A 13,103-nucleotide genomic window follows, 5' to 3' on the forward strand; every position below is an offset into this window, starting at 1 on the left:
CAGCTTTGGTTGGTTGGGTGAGCTCTGTGTCTGTAAATAAATGGTAGTTTTGTTAGCTGTCTGCTGTCTGGCCTCAAGTGATTTCTTCCTAAACCGTCTGCCCCCAAGGATATAACAGTACACACACACACACACACACACACACACACACACTGCTGTGTGTTTTTGTTAGGGAAGGCATGATCAAAGCAACATCCCTGGTACTTGGAGTGGAAAGTGTGGTGAGGTTTGTGATACTCTTTCATTTCTGTTCGTGTTCGTTCCATAGGCCAGTGCTTGCCCCCACAGGAGGTGTCTTCTGCACAGCTGAGCTTTACTGGTGGAGTTTGAGTATCTTTAAAGATCACAGCTACTTTTGACCCACAGATCAGTGAAATTCTTAATGCCATTCTCCAATTTTTGCTTTTTTTCTTGTGATTCTATTAGACAGGTTTTGCCTTTACTTCCTTTCAGACTACATGAAGTCATTTTTAATTTTCCATTTCCTGCCTGTAAGTTTAATTGAAACCCCTTGATGTAACAGAGCAAATTTCGGAATTTAACTTTATGCTGCATCGTTACAGGGTTAGTTCAAAGCAGCCAATGTACAATACTATTATTTGCTACCTCATAAACGATGTGCTCAGGAGGCACCACTCTGTGTTTTACGGATGTTGTAAACTAACCTTTCAAAGGTATTAGGCATTGAGAAGAAATTAAAACAATTTTACATGGCAGGGGAGGAAACACCACAGAAAATAGGATATGTGAGAAAATGTAGCGTAAAGTAAAATAGAACATGCTAAATGTGAAACACAGAGCAACTATGGTAAAATTCATAAGAAAGCAACGTATAATTACAAGATATAGAACTTTCACAATAGAAATGTTTTGACTGGTTAAAATGTCTGCCTCATTTATTACTATGATTAATATTTCAAAGTGCCATAGAACAGTGCTATTATTCAGCACAGACTGAAGATTACAACCATTAGAACAGTACCTACAATACTAACTGGGGCAGAACATAAACTGCTGGAAAATTGGGCCCCCGGTCTGATTTTAAAGAACACTTGCATAGCTATAAACGTTCTTAATTTTTATAGCAATACATTGAGTTCAAGCTAGATCTTTAATTACTGCAACATTTTCCTTAAAAGCCTGTATTGTAATTCTGCAATTAACATCTGCTTTGAATACAGGACTTTTGTTCTCTTTTCTTCTACAATTAGATGCACGCAAGCAGTATGATTGAGCCGGGCTCTGCAAATACTTTTTAATGTTTACTGCCCTACGTGCCAGCCTCATCTGCAGCATCCCACAAGTTGCTATATTAACCACCTCGAGCATGAGCTTAGGAACAAACAGCTTTGAAGTACAAAATAGAGATGTCCAAACGTCTCTCTTTAATATCTCTCTCCCAAATCTTTAATTTTTCACAAAGAAAGTCTACATGAAATGCGACACATTACTCGGCAACTTTATCCTAATTATCATGCTGGTAGAAACCTCAGAGTTTCTTTCCGGCTAGCTGTACCTGAAAGCTTAAAGACACATACTTTTGACTGTATTTTGTTTCTCTTAGGAAGATGGTTGTTATCCAGAGACAGTATTGTACACTTATACTGTCTTTTTTTCTGGAGGATCTCAAAGCACTTTACTACCTTAGGCCTGGTCTACACTACAAGTTTAGGTCAAATTTAGCAGCGCTAAATTGAATTAACCCTGCACCCGTCCACACAATGAAGCCATTTCTGTTGACATAAAGGACTCAAAATTATTTTCTGTAATCCTCCCTGGCGAGGGGAGCAGCACTGAAATCGACATTGCCGGTGTGAATTAGGGTTAGTGTGGATGCAATTTGACGGTATTGGCCTCTGGGAGCTATCCCACAGTGCGCCATTGTGACAGCTCTGGACAGCAATCTGAACTTGGATGCGCTGGCCAGGTAGAAAGGAAAAGCCCCATGAATTTTTTAATTTCATTTCCTGTTTGCCCAGCATGGTGAGCTGATCCGCACAGGTAACCGTGGAAAGCTGATAAGCACAGGTGACCATGGAGACCCAGAATCAAAAAAGAGCTCCAGCATGGACCAGACGGGAGGTACTGGATCTGATCGCTGGATGGGGAGATGATTCCATGCTATCAGAACTCGGAGCCAAAAGACGAAATGTCAAAACATTTGAAAAAATCTCCAGGGCCATGATGGACAGGGGCCACAACAGGGACTCAACATAGTGCTGTGTGAAACTTAAGGAGCTGAGACAAACGCACCAGAAAACCAGAGAATCAAAGGGATGCTCCAGGACAGAGTCTCAGACATGCCGCTTCTACACTGAGCTGCAGGCAGTTCTAGGGCGGGGGCCACCACCATTATGCCACCCCTGTCTGTGGACTCTATGATGGGGTACTCTCAATCGCCATGCCTGAGGATTTTGCAGATGGGGAAGATGAGGAGGAGGAGGATGACAAGCTTGCAGAGAGTACACGGCACACCGTTCTCCCCGACAGTCAGGATCATTTTCTCACCCTGACTGAAATACCCTCCCAACCCTCCCAAGGCGGTATCTCGGACCATGAAGCTGTAGAAGGGACCTCTGGTGAGTGTACCTTTGTAAATATAAAACATGGTTTAAAAACAAGCATTTTTTAATGATTAATTTGCCCTGAGGACTTGGGATGCATTAGTGGCCAGTACAGCTACTGGAAAAGTCTGTTAACATGTTTGGGGATGGAGCAGAAATCCTCCAGGGACATCTCCATGAAGCTCTCCTGCAGGTACTCCAAAAGCCTTTGTAGAAGGTTTCTGGGGAGAGCAGCCTTATTCCGTCCTCTGTAGTAGGACACTTTACCACACCATGCTAGTAGCAAGTAATCTGGTATCATTGCATGACAAAGCCTGGCAGCATATGGTCTCAGTGTTTGCTTGCATTCAAGCAACTTCCATTCTTTATCTCAGGAGAGTGATATCGTTCATGGTATCCTGGTTGAAATACGGGAATTTAATTAAGGGGACATTCATAGATGGCCGTTCCTACCTGGCTGTTTGCCTGTGGCTGAAAAGAAATCCTTCCCTGCAGTTAGCCAAGCAGTGGGAGGGACTGGGCATTGATGCTGAGCTGTTCGCGTTTGGCTAGTAGGGATCTTCCCCAATACCAGCCATGTGGTGCAGTGGGGGGAGGGGTAAAGTGATCACCCCAGAGAAAACGATGGTGGGGGGTTAGTTTGGTTTCTGCTGCTGCACGTTAACACAAAAACCGCAGCCCTAAATGGACAACTCAATTGACTTTGCTTGGTATGGGAAAGAAGAGTGCTGCTGTTATGAAGGTTGCAGAAGCCGAAAGACTATGGCTTACCATGGCCGCCTGCAAGCCGAATTCTGTTGCCCGATATGTTTGATCTCCAACACCAAAGCTGCAGGCACTCAATATAAGATGCAAAAAATGACCTTGTACCAAAATCACATGTGTTATGTAATGTCAATAGTGTTGTTCACCATGAAAGAGCATACCCATTGTTCTGTACAATGCATCTTTTTAAATACTTCTTTCCCTTTTTTTCCTCCTGAAGCTGCACATGTTTCAAACCTCCCTTCTCCATCCCAAAGGCTATCTCAGATAAGGCAGTGAAAAAAACACACACGATGAAATGTTTTCTGAGCTCGTGCAAGCGTCCCGCACTGAAAGAACTCAGCAGAAAGTGTGGAGGGACACAATAGCACAGGACAGGAAAGTGGCCAGTGAATGTGAGGAGAGGTGGCGGCAGGAAGATCAGAGGAGGCAGGATGCAATGCTGGGGTTAGTGCGGGAACAAACGGACATGAGCTGACGTCTGGTGGAGGTTCAGGAACGTCAGCTGGAAAGACTGCCGCTGCAGCCCCTGTTTAACCACCCTCCCTCCTCCCCAAGTTCCATAGCCGCCTCCTCACCTAGACGCCCAAGAACGCAGGGGAGGAGGAGGCTCCGGGCACTCAACCACTGCACCCCAGTGGACAGAAGGCTGTCATTCAACAAGTTTTGAAGTGGCCTTTTCCTTCCCTCCTCCCCTCCTCCCACACCTCACCCGGGCTATTTTTATAATCAATTAATAAAGAATACATGGTTTTTAAATGATAGTGACTTTATTTCCTTTGCAAGCAAGCTGTGATCTAAGGGGGGAGGGTGGGTGGCTTACAGGGAATGAGTCAACCAAGGGGGAGGGTTTTCATCAAGTAGAAACAAACAGAACTGTCACACTGTAGCCTGACCAATCATGAAACTGGTTTTCAAAGCTTCTCTGATGTGCTATGGCATCTGCTCAGGCAATCCAGGGAAAAGGGCACGAAATGCTTGTCTGCCGTTGCTTTCACAGAGAGAGGGTTGACTGATGACATTTACTCATAACCACCCACAACAAATTTTTGGCCCCATCAACCCAGAGTTCCAGTGGGCAGCGGGGACTGTGGGAACTGTGGGATAGCTACGCACAGTGCACTACTCGGAATGTTGACGCTTGCCATGGTACTATGGACGCACACAGCCAAATTAATGTGCTTAGTGTGGATGCATGCACTCAACTTTATACAATCTGTTCCCAAAAATTGACTTCTGTAAAATCAGAATACTTTCGTAGTGTAGACATACCCTTAGACTCTGACCTTGCTACTGGATCTTCATGGGAGGTTGGAGTGTCTTGCATCTGCCTTGGAGCTCCATTGACTTCAAGGGACTCTCACCCCTTGGGCAAAAATGATTGTGAGATCAGGGGTATGATACACAAATGATACCAAGAAACAATCACTTTGCCCACCACTAAAACTCTGTGGAAAGACAGGAGCTATTTAAAAATGCACAAGAACACTACATAAAAGTTTAGGTCAGAATATTAAGAAAAACATATTTTACTCAATAGAAATTGGACATTGAGTTGAGGTAATCAACTCAAATCAGAATATCACTATCAAAATGAGAACTTGGCAATGCATGTCACTGGGGTGTCTAGGAGGAAGAGTGGAAAAGAATTTAGTTAGTGTAATGCAAAACTTTATTAACATCATATTCAGTGACTTCACTATATAAATATATATCTGAGGACTTGCTGCTTATAAGAGTGAAAGGAATTTACCCTCATTGCAAATTCTCAGCAGACTCACAGGTACATACTGCACATATGTTTTGGGAAGTCCCAGTAATATAAGTATTTTGATTTAGATCTTGTGAACAGGATTGTAAAATAGAACATTCCCATTGATCCTAAGATCTAAGGTCCATATCCTTGCAGGGCAATGCCTAAGATAAATACAAGGTGCTCAGCTGGTGTAGACTGACATAATTCCACCAACTTCAATGGAGCTGCATCCATTTATGCCAGCCGAGCATCTAGCCCAAGATGAGAATTTAAGAAAATTCCTCTCCAATGGAAATCCATTGTATCCTCTCTGGATGTAATTAGATATTGGATATCAAACCCACAACTATTTAGATAAAGCCTTATATTCATCTAAAGAAAATGAAACCTAAGAAACACAAATGTGATAGAACTTAATTGATGATCATGGAATAAAACCATCATAAGTTTCCATACTAAAAACCCCTACAGTCATTGATGTGTAACTTCTCTAACTCTTTTTTCAAAGTCTGAATACTAAAAGTTAGCCCTGCATAAAATATTTAACACCTGGATGTGTTAATATTTTTTGTGACAGGCATTGAAACATCTGTTTGATCCTTATTGACACCTTCTATCCTCAGTCTTATTGGGAGGTATGGAACATCCTCTTCTCTCAGTTTAATGTCTGTATCATAAACATTACAAAAGACTAAACTGAAAAAAATCATATGGATGAAAGATAGTTTAAACCCAGTTTTAGGAAGAATTGAGAGTTTTTACTATGTATACTTGGTTACATGACTTCAATAAAAAAAATCAGATTATTAATCTAAATTGTGAAGACTTTCAGATTGCAACTTTTTCCATAAAAAATATATCCTTCATCACATTATTAAGCATATTGGGACATTTTTTTCCCTGGACTCCTGCAAAAATTGGAATGATTGTCTTTGACTTCATAGTGGAAAATATTGTGGTTCAGAATGAAGGATGGGTGGGAAAGAAACAGATAATTCTTCTCTACACTTCTAAATGCCCTCAAGAGATTTTTTTTTGCTTGTATTATTATTAATTGTGTTTTTATATGGTAGTGCCTAAGGACCAGTCTTGAATGGGCACTGTACAAACAGAGTAGCAGACAGTCCCTGCCCTAAGAGTTTAGAATCTAAGGACATGGCTACACTTGCAGATGTAGAGCACTGTGAGTTAAACCCGCCTCTGGAGAGCACAGTAGAAAAAGTGCTGCAGTCTGTTCACACTGACAGCTGCTTGCGCACTGGTGTGGGCACATTTGTGGCACTTGCAGTGGCATTGGAAGCGGTGCATTATGGGCAGTTATCCAAGCATGCAAGTGACTGCAATGTGCTTTTCAAATGGTGAGGTGGGGTGGAGTGTGACAGGGAGTGTTTTGTGTATATGTAGAGGGGAGAGAGTGGGGCTTTGGGGGCCTGAGAGCAGGTCAGCATGCTGTCTTGTAAGTTCAGACAGCAGCAGACGCCCCCTCCTCCCTGCCTCTCTCTCTCACACACAGAATTCCACACTAATGGCTTGTATGCTGGCTGTCAGAAATGGAGCTTTGAAAGGGCATTTCCACATTCCTATAGGAGTTCAAAACAATGACTGAAGTGGCCACTTGACTTAAGGGGATTATGGGATGTTTCTGGAGGTCGATCAGTGCGCAGTAACCCAACACCTCGTTCACACTGACGCCCATGTGTTGTAGCCAAGGTGCAGCAAACGTTATTCCTCTCGCTGAGGTGGAGTACCAGCAGCGCTGTAGCCATGGAGACAGAGCGCTCTACATGCCTTGCCAGTGTGGACGGGGAATGAGCTAGGGCACCTGGGGCTCCTTTATTGTGCTGTAACTCGCAAATGTAGCCAAGTCCTAAATGGACAAGATTGACATAGGATGGGGAAAGGGATTTAACACACCAGGAAAGTGAAGAATGTGAATGCAGAAAACATCATGTTAGCTCCATAATACTTTTGTGGGGGAGCTGGGAGGAAAGGGGGTAAGATTTAGTTAGGAAGGGATAAGTTAAGTGGAAAGAAAAGAGACATGAGAGGAGACATTGAAGGGACAGGAGGTGAGGGGGACAGGGCAAGGGAGAAGAAGGTAAAAGGAACAGATGTGGAGTGAAGCTGAGGTGAAGAGATTGTAAATGAGGGAGGAGGTTGGAGCAAATAGCTAGTCAGCACAGTTTTGTCAGTCCCTCACCTGATATTTAATTTAAAGAAGAAGGAATTAAAGCATTGTAACAAGATGATCGTGGATGACTAGATAATAACAGATGATAGGGTGTACATCAAACAGTTTGCCATTCTTTTTCTTTTTATTACTTTTTATTTCTGTTCATGGGTCCAGCTCAGCTATCCTTATTCATTTTGTGTAGTATTTGCTCAGTCTAATATTGCCTATTACTTCAGTGGGATTATTGCATAAAACCAACTCAATTTAAGTAAGTATTATGGACTTGGATAGATATGTAGCTTAGAATTTCCCACATATGGAGTGCATTTCTGATTTCATATCTTGACTTGTATTAAAATCCACCATGTTGTATTGCTTACCTTCTCAGACCAGAGAATTAAAAAAACCCACCAACTGCTGACAGCATAGCTCAATCAAACATTTCTGAAATAAACTGCAACTTTAAAGGAACATTCCCAAAATTAGGTACACAGAGTATAGCAAGAACTTCTGTGTGCTACAGCACATAGGAAACGTATAGGGGCTGCTGCCTATGTTTCTCACATGATTCAAACAATGACATCATGGTAACCCTGAAAACAGCAGAGTTGCTTGAAAAATTAAGAAAAAAAAAGTCTTTTCATGTATGTTGTCCTTACAGCACTCAAGCATAACAGATCAGAGCTATTATATCCATTTTACAGATAAGGAATGGAAGCACAGAAAAACTAAGCACCAGGTCACAAATGAAGTCTGTGGCAGAGCAGGGACTTGAAATAGGTCTTCCAAGTCTCAAGCAAGAGTCTTAGCCAAAGAACATCCTTCCTCTCAGTGGCTGAAATGCATCAGTATGTTGCCACAACTGTACCCATACCAGTGGCTTAAACCCATTTAATTATATGAGTTTTGAAACCAATACAATTAAATCAATACCAAAACAGTGTGCAGATAAGTCTTCAGATAATGTTGAGGATAACAGGTCAGCAGTTGTTGAGATTTTGATGGCAGCCACTCTATTCTGGAATTTAAATACATTTCTAATATATCCCCACCCCACTGGCACAGTACTGCTGCTTAAACAAAAAGGAATGGAGGAAATCAGCCACACCAGATGATTCATGTAGGTTTCTGCCTCCACTCAACTCCTACTTTAAACAACTTTCCATTGAAGTTTATAATCAAATACTTATATATTTTTCTTAATGGTATTGGTAAGCAATGGTCCCTTTGTCTGCCATCTGTCTTCCAAATATAAAATCAACTGTTATTTCAAGTTGCATTAGAGGTAGGTATAGGAGACCTTTGTTAATCTTAAATAGTTTAAAATTCTGCTAGTTATGACTAATTTTTTTTTGGTATCCCGCAGTTAAATTTACATTGGCAAGTTGAGAGATTGCTCTTTACCAAGAGAAAACTCATATGGAAAAATGACATATTCCACATCCCCATAGCTGATGAATACATTTGATATTGTATGTTATATTTGTAAAGCAATATTGTTGGCTCTTTACTGAATGATATGCTGAATGCAGATATGGGGTAGCTTTGCCGCAGGTCCCATTGAATGAGAAAACAGTGACACAGAATAAAAGTATTTTCTAATGTAATTTGTTTGGTTTACAGAATGTACAGTGTCCCATTTACTTGCACAAAGGCGGACAAAATAGCACCCAGGCAATTCCAGCATCCAGAAATCTCAGCTAAGGCTCCCCTGCCCTATCACCACGAAGCAGCTATCTTGCGTCTTTGATTTAACTTTCCTGCTTAACATGCTACTGTTCCCTTATCCTGCCTCAGCCCCTGGGCTTTTTACCTGGGAAATCCCTGTTTGTCTTTCATGAAAATCATAGAATAGCAAGGACCTCAGGAGGTCATCTAGGCCAACCCCCTGCTCAAAGCTGGTCCAATCCCCAAAACAGATTTTTGCCTCAGATCCCTAAATGGCCCCCTCAAGGATTGAACTCAACCTTGGGTTTAGCAGGCCAATGCTCAAACCACTGAGCTATCTCTCCCCTCCATAAGAGGTACATTCTGGAAGAATAACTCTTTAATCTGTACCCTGTTAAATATATAGAAAAAAAAAGGCGTATGGCAAAAATAAAACCTGAGAGCTCCTATCAAGTATTCAATGTGGTATCACAAAGCAGACTAACCGTCAGTTTAACCAATGTATGTAATCTACCTATGTAATCCTCCTGATGTACGGGTTGGATGGTGCTGAAGCAGGAGTTCTTGTGCCGGGAAAAAAAGCACAAGGATGGGACATTACTAGCCCTGCCTGATTCATTACTTCAATAATGGCCTTTTGTAGTCATAGGCAGCTACATAAGAAAAAGCAAGACTGAGGGCGGTATGTCTTGGCCAGGGACTGAGGACAGCACACTCTTAATGTCACCTTTGCTCCCTGCCCCCAGACTTGTGCCAAGTATAGGCTGGCCATTTGTGGAGATAAGATTGTTTCACTATGCTCAAGAGATTCCATTAAACTGACATTTTATCTTCTTGGTTCCTTATCATGAAACATCTGTCATAAATAGATAGCTAAGGGTTAATGTTTCTTTTACCTGTAAAGGGTTAACAAAGGGAACCAAACATCTGACCAGAGGACCAATCAGGAAACTGGATTTTTCAAAGTCAGGGAGGGAATTTTTGGGATCTGAGTCTTTTGTCTGTCTCTCAGCTATGAGAAGCTTCTTTCTATCTTCTAAATCTTCTGTTCCAAATTGTAACTACAGGTAGGAAAACAATATAGGCTTTTATGTTGTTTTGGTTGTATTTACAGTGTGCAGCTTGCTGGAATGTTTCAAATTGGATATCTTTTTGAATCAGACTGTTATTCATATTTCTCTTATAAGCAATAGCCCTTATTATTGTCATCTTGATCCAGAGAAATTTCTGATGTCTTTTTTCTTTCTTTTTTTTTATATAAAGCTTCTTTTTAAGACTTGTTTGAGTTTTTTCTCTCAGGGTAAGCTCTGCAGCACCAAGGGAATTTGTGGAGGGGGAAGAGAGAATCATTTCTGTTTCCTTGTATTTGGGGTTTTGTCTCTTTGTGGAATAGAGGAGACATGCTTCTTGGTATTGTGATGTAAAGAGATTGCATCCGTACTCTCAGGTTAGCCCAGAGAGGAAAGTCTGGGTGGGAGAGAGAGGGGAAGGGAAGTGGTTATTTCCCTTGCCGGTAAACTTGGAGCTTCTGGTCTTGGGTCCCTCCAGGGAAAGTTTGGGGACCAGAGCGAGGCCAGGCGCTGTAATTTCCTGTTGTGGCCGCCGAGATAAGATCCAAGCTGGTAATTAAGCTTGGAGGTTCATGCTAGGCACCCACATTTTGGATGCTAAGGTCCAGATTTGGGAAAGAGGCTTATGATAACATCTCATTGTCAAAGAGTCATTTTTGATATTCAGCCTCAAAGTTCACTTTCTTATCTTTCTTCTAATACTCTTAGTTTCCTCATCTTCAGGCACCTACATAAATAGGTCCTCTCTTCCTTGGTGTTTACATGTTCCAAGTGCTTGTTGGCTATAGAGCTGGCCAACATTTTTCAAAAATAAAAACGTTAATCAAAATTTTAAATGTGGACAAGAAGAGGAATATAGTTTTGAAAAAAAAATGTTCATGAAAAATATATCCTGTTTTTCCCTCAGTCAGTTTTAGAGCTGGTTGATATTTTCCAAATTTTTCATCAGAATTCCATCACAATTTTAAATTCTGCCAGAAAATGAGATGGAGGAGGGGGGAAGGGCTGCAAAAAAAGTCCCTTTTTTCAGTCAGCCCTAGTAGATGCTATGATGCTCCATCATTAGTTATCACTTAGCGAAGAATACGTACGATACTTCCTTTTAAACTTTCCTTATAAATCATTCCCTCTGTCCCCTTAGAGAAAGAGATGAGAAAGTACCACAATTCTGTGTGCGTATTTCATATATAACAGTGATTCAAACATAATGTAGGATATTATTAAGACTACTGCTAAAATAGTCTCAGCATTAATAGAAGTACAGTGCATATAGCAGAAGCAACTCTCTTCCTCACCTCAACTAGCCAATTGTGTAACGCTTTAGTGATTTCTCATTAGCTAGAATGTCTGCCTTTTGCCACAAACTGACTTACATTCCTTCCATCTGTTACAGACTTAATTTAATTATAAATCGCTACTTAGAGTGCAACAAAAATACTGTTCCGCACTTGAATTGTATCTTCTTCCCATATTGCCAAAATTTTGGGAATACCACTTTCTGAAGTTTTCATAACGGACTATTTCAAAAGGTATATTTATCTCTAGGCTTGGTTATTGATGTTTGGCTAAAAATTAAATTAGATAAATTGATAATATAAATTAAACTGTATTTTATATATTGATATATTGATACTTTTATTCTAAAATGAAATATTTCTTAAATACATATATGCCATTTTGGCTTTATTTAGGGGTGGGTTTTAAGGACATCCAACTTTAGCTTAACTCTGCTGTCATTGAATTCCAATTTGTTACAATGCATAATGGGGAAAAAATTGAAACCCTGACAGTTATTGCAAAATGGAATTATTTTCTCTATTCTGTATCTAGAGCTCATTGTAAAAACATAAGATTTTTCACAAAAATAGTTTTGAAAGAAAGAAAAATATTTTTAATATTTTGGAAGAAACAAAAAAATCTATAAAAATATTCATTTTGAAAAAAGCCATTTTTTCTGAACAAAATTTTTTGAGCAAAAAGGAAAGAAAGAAAGACAATTGACCAGCTCTACTGGAATCCTTTTGTATCAGATAGCTATTTGAAAGCCTGTGGAAGATGTATTGCTGGTCTCAGTCCAGTTTCTAGGAACTTGTGAATTGCCAGACAAGATCAGACCCATGGTCTATCTGGTCCAGTATCCTGTCTCTGACAATAGCTAGTACTAGATGGTTCAGAGGAAGGGTCAAGAAATTTCATTAAATAGATGCGGAGTAATCTGCCACCCCTTACCCCCACCTCTTGACCCAAATTAGGCATCCTTCTAATCCTTTTAGGTAGAGATTGCATTAAACCTTTGAGGCATAAAGTTTGAAATCTCTTCCAAAATATATGTTGGCGTTAACTATTATAATTCTAGATATTTTTGTTATTCTTATAAGTATTCAATCCTTTTTTGCAACTTTCAAAATTCTTGCTCTCTTATCTTGTGGAAATGAGTTCCACAGTCAATTTCATTTTAATATTTTTGAATGTCTACAAAACATACATTTGACCATGTTAAAAAATTCTGGTGATCTTTTGTCTGAGAAGTTCTAATATGTTCTGAAGATTTGGACCAAGGACTTAAAATTTAGTAAGCAGGTGACCTGTATGTCAGGGATGTGCTTTTTTCCCCTCCCTGTGAAAAGACATCCCAATTTGGTCGAGCTAAAAATCTTTAAAAAATTGTAGTTTGCTCATGCTTAGTAGGGACTTGCTAGACATTCACAACTTAACTCCCCAAAGACTGTATCTGCACTGATCATGCTCCAGTCCAAGGCTGAACTGTGTTTTCTCTGCAACTGCAGTTCCCAATTGTTCTGGGCTATGCAGTTCTGATAAGGAACCTGGATATAGGGGGAGAACTGGGATTGGTTGGGCAAAGAGACTGGAATCAGGAGCTTGTTGGAGGGAACACAGGAACTAGTTGGGATGGAGAATGTGGGGGGTGTAGATGAGGGACCAATCAGATGAGGATGCAGGAATGGGGAAGTTGGGCTGAAAACTGAGAGCGAGTGTGGGGAAGACTGGGACTAGTGGATACGAGACTGGGATGAGAAGCCCAGGGAGTGAAGACTGGAACTGGATATGAGAGGAGAATAGGATTGGGACAAGGAACCTAGGGTGAG

This window comes from Chelonoidis abingdonii, chromosome 3 (assembly GCF_003597395.2).
Source record: "Chelonoidis abingdonii isolate Lonesome George chromosome 3, CheloAbing_2.0, whole genome shotgun sequence".
In the NCBI taxonomy this organism is placed as follows: domain Eukaryota; kingdom Metazoa; phylum Chordata; order Testudines; family Testudinidae; genus Chelonoidis; species Chelonoidis abingdonii.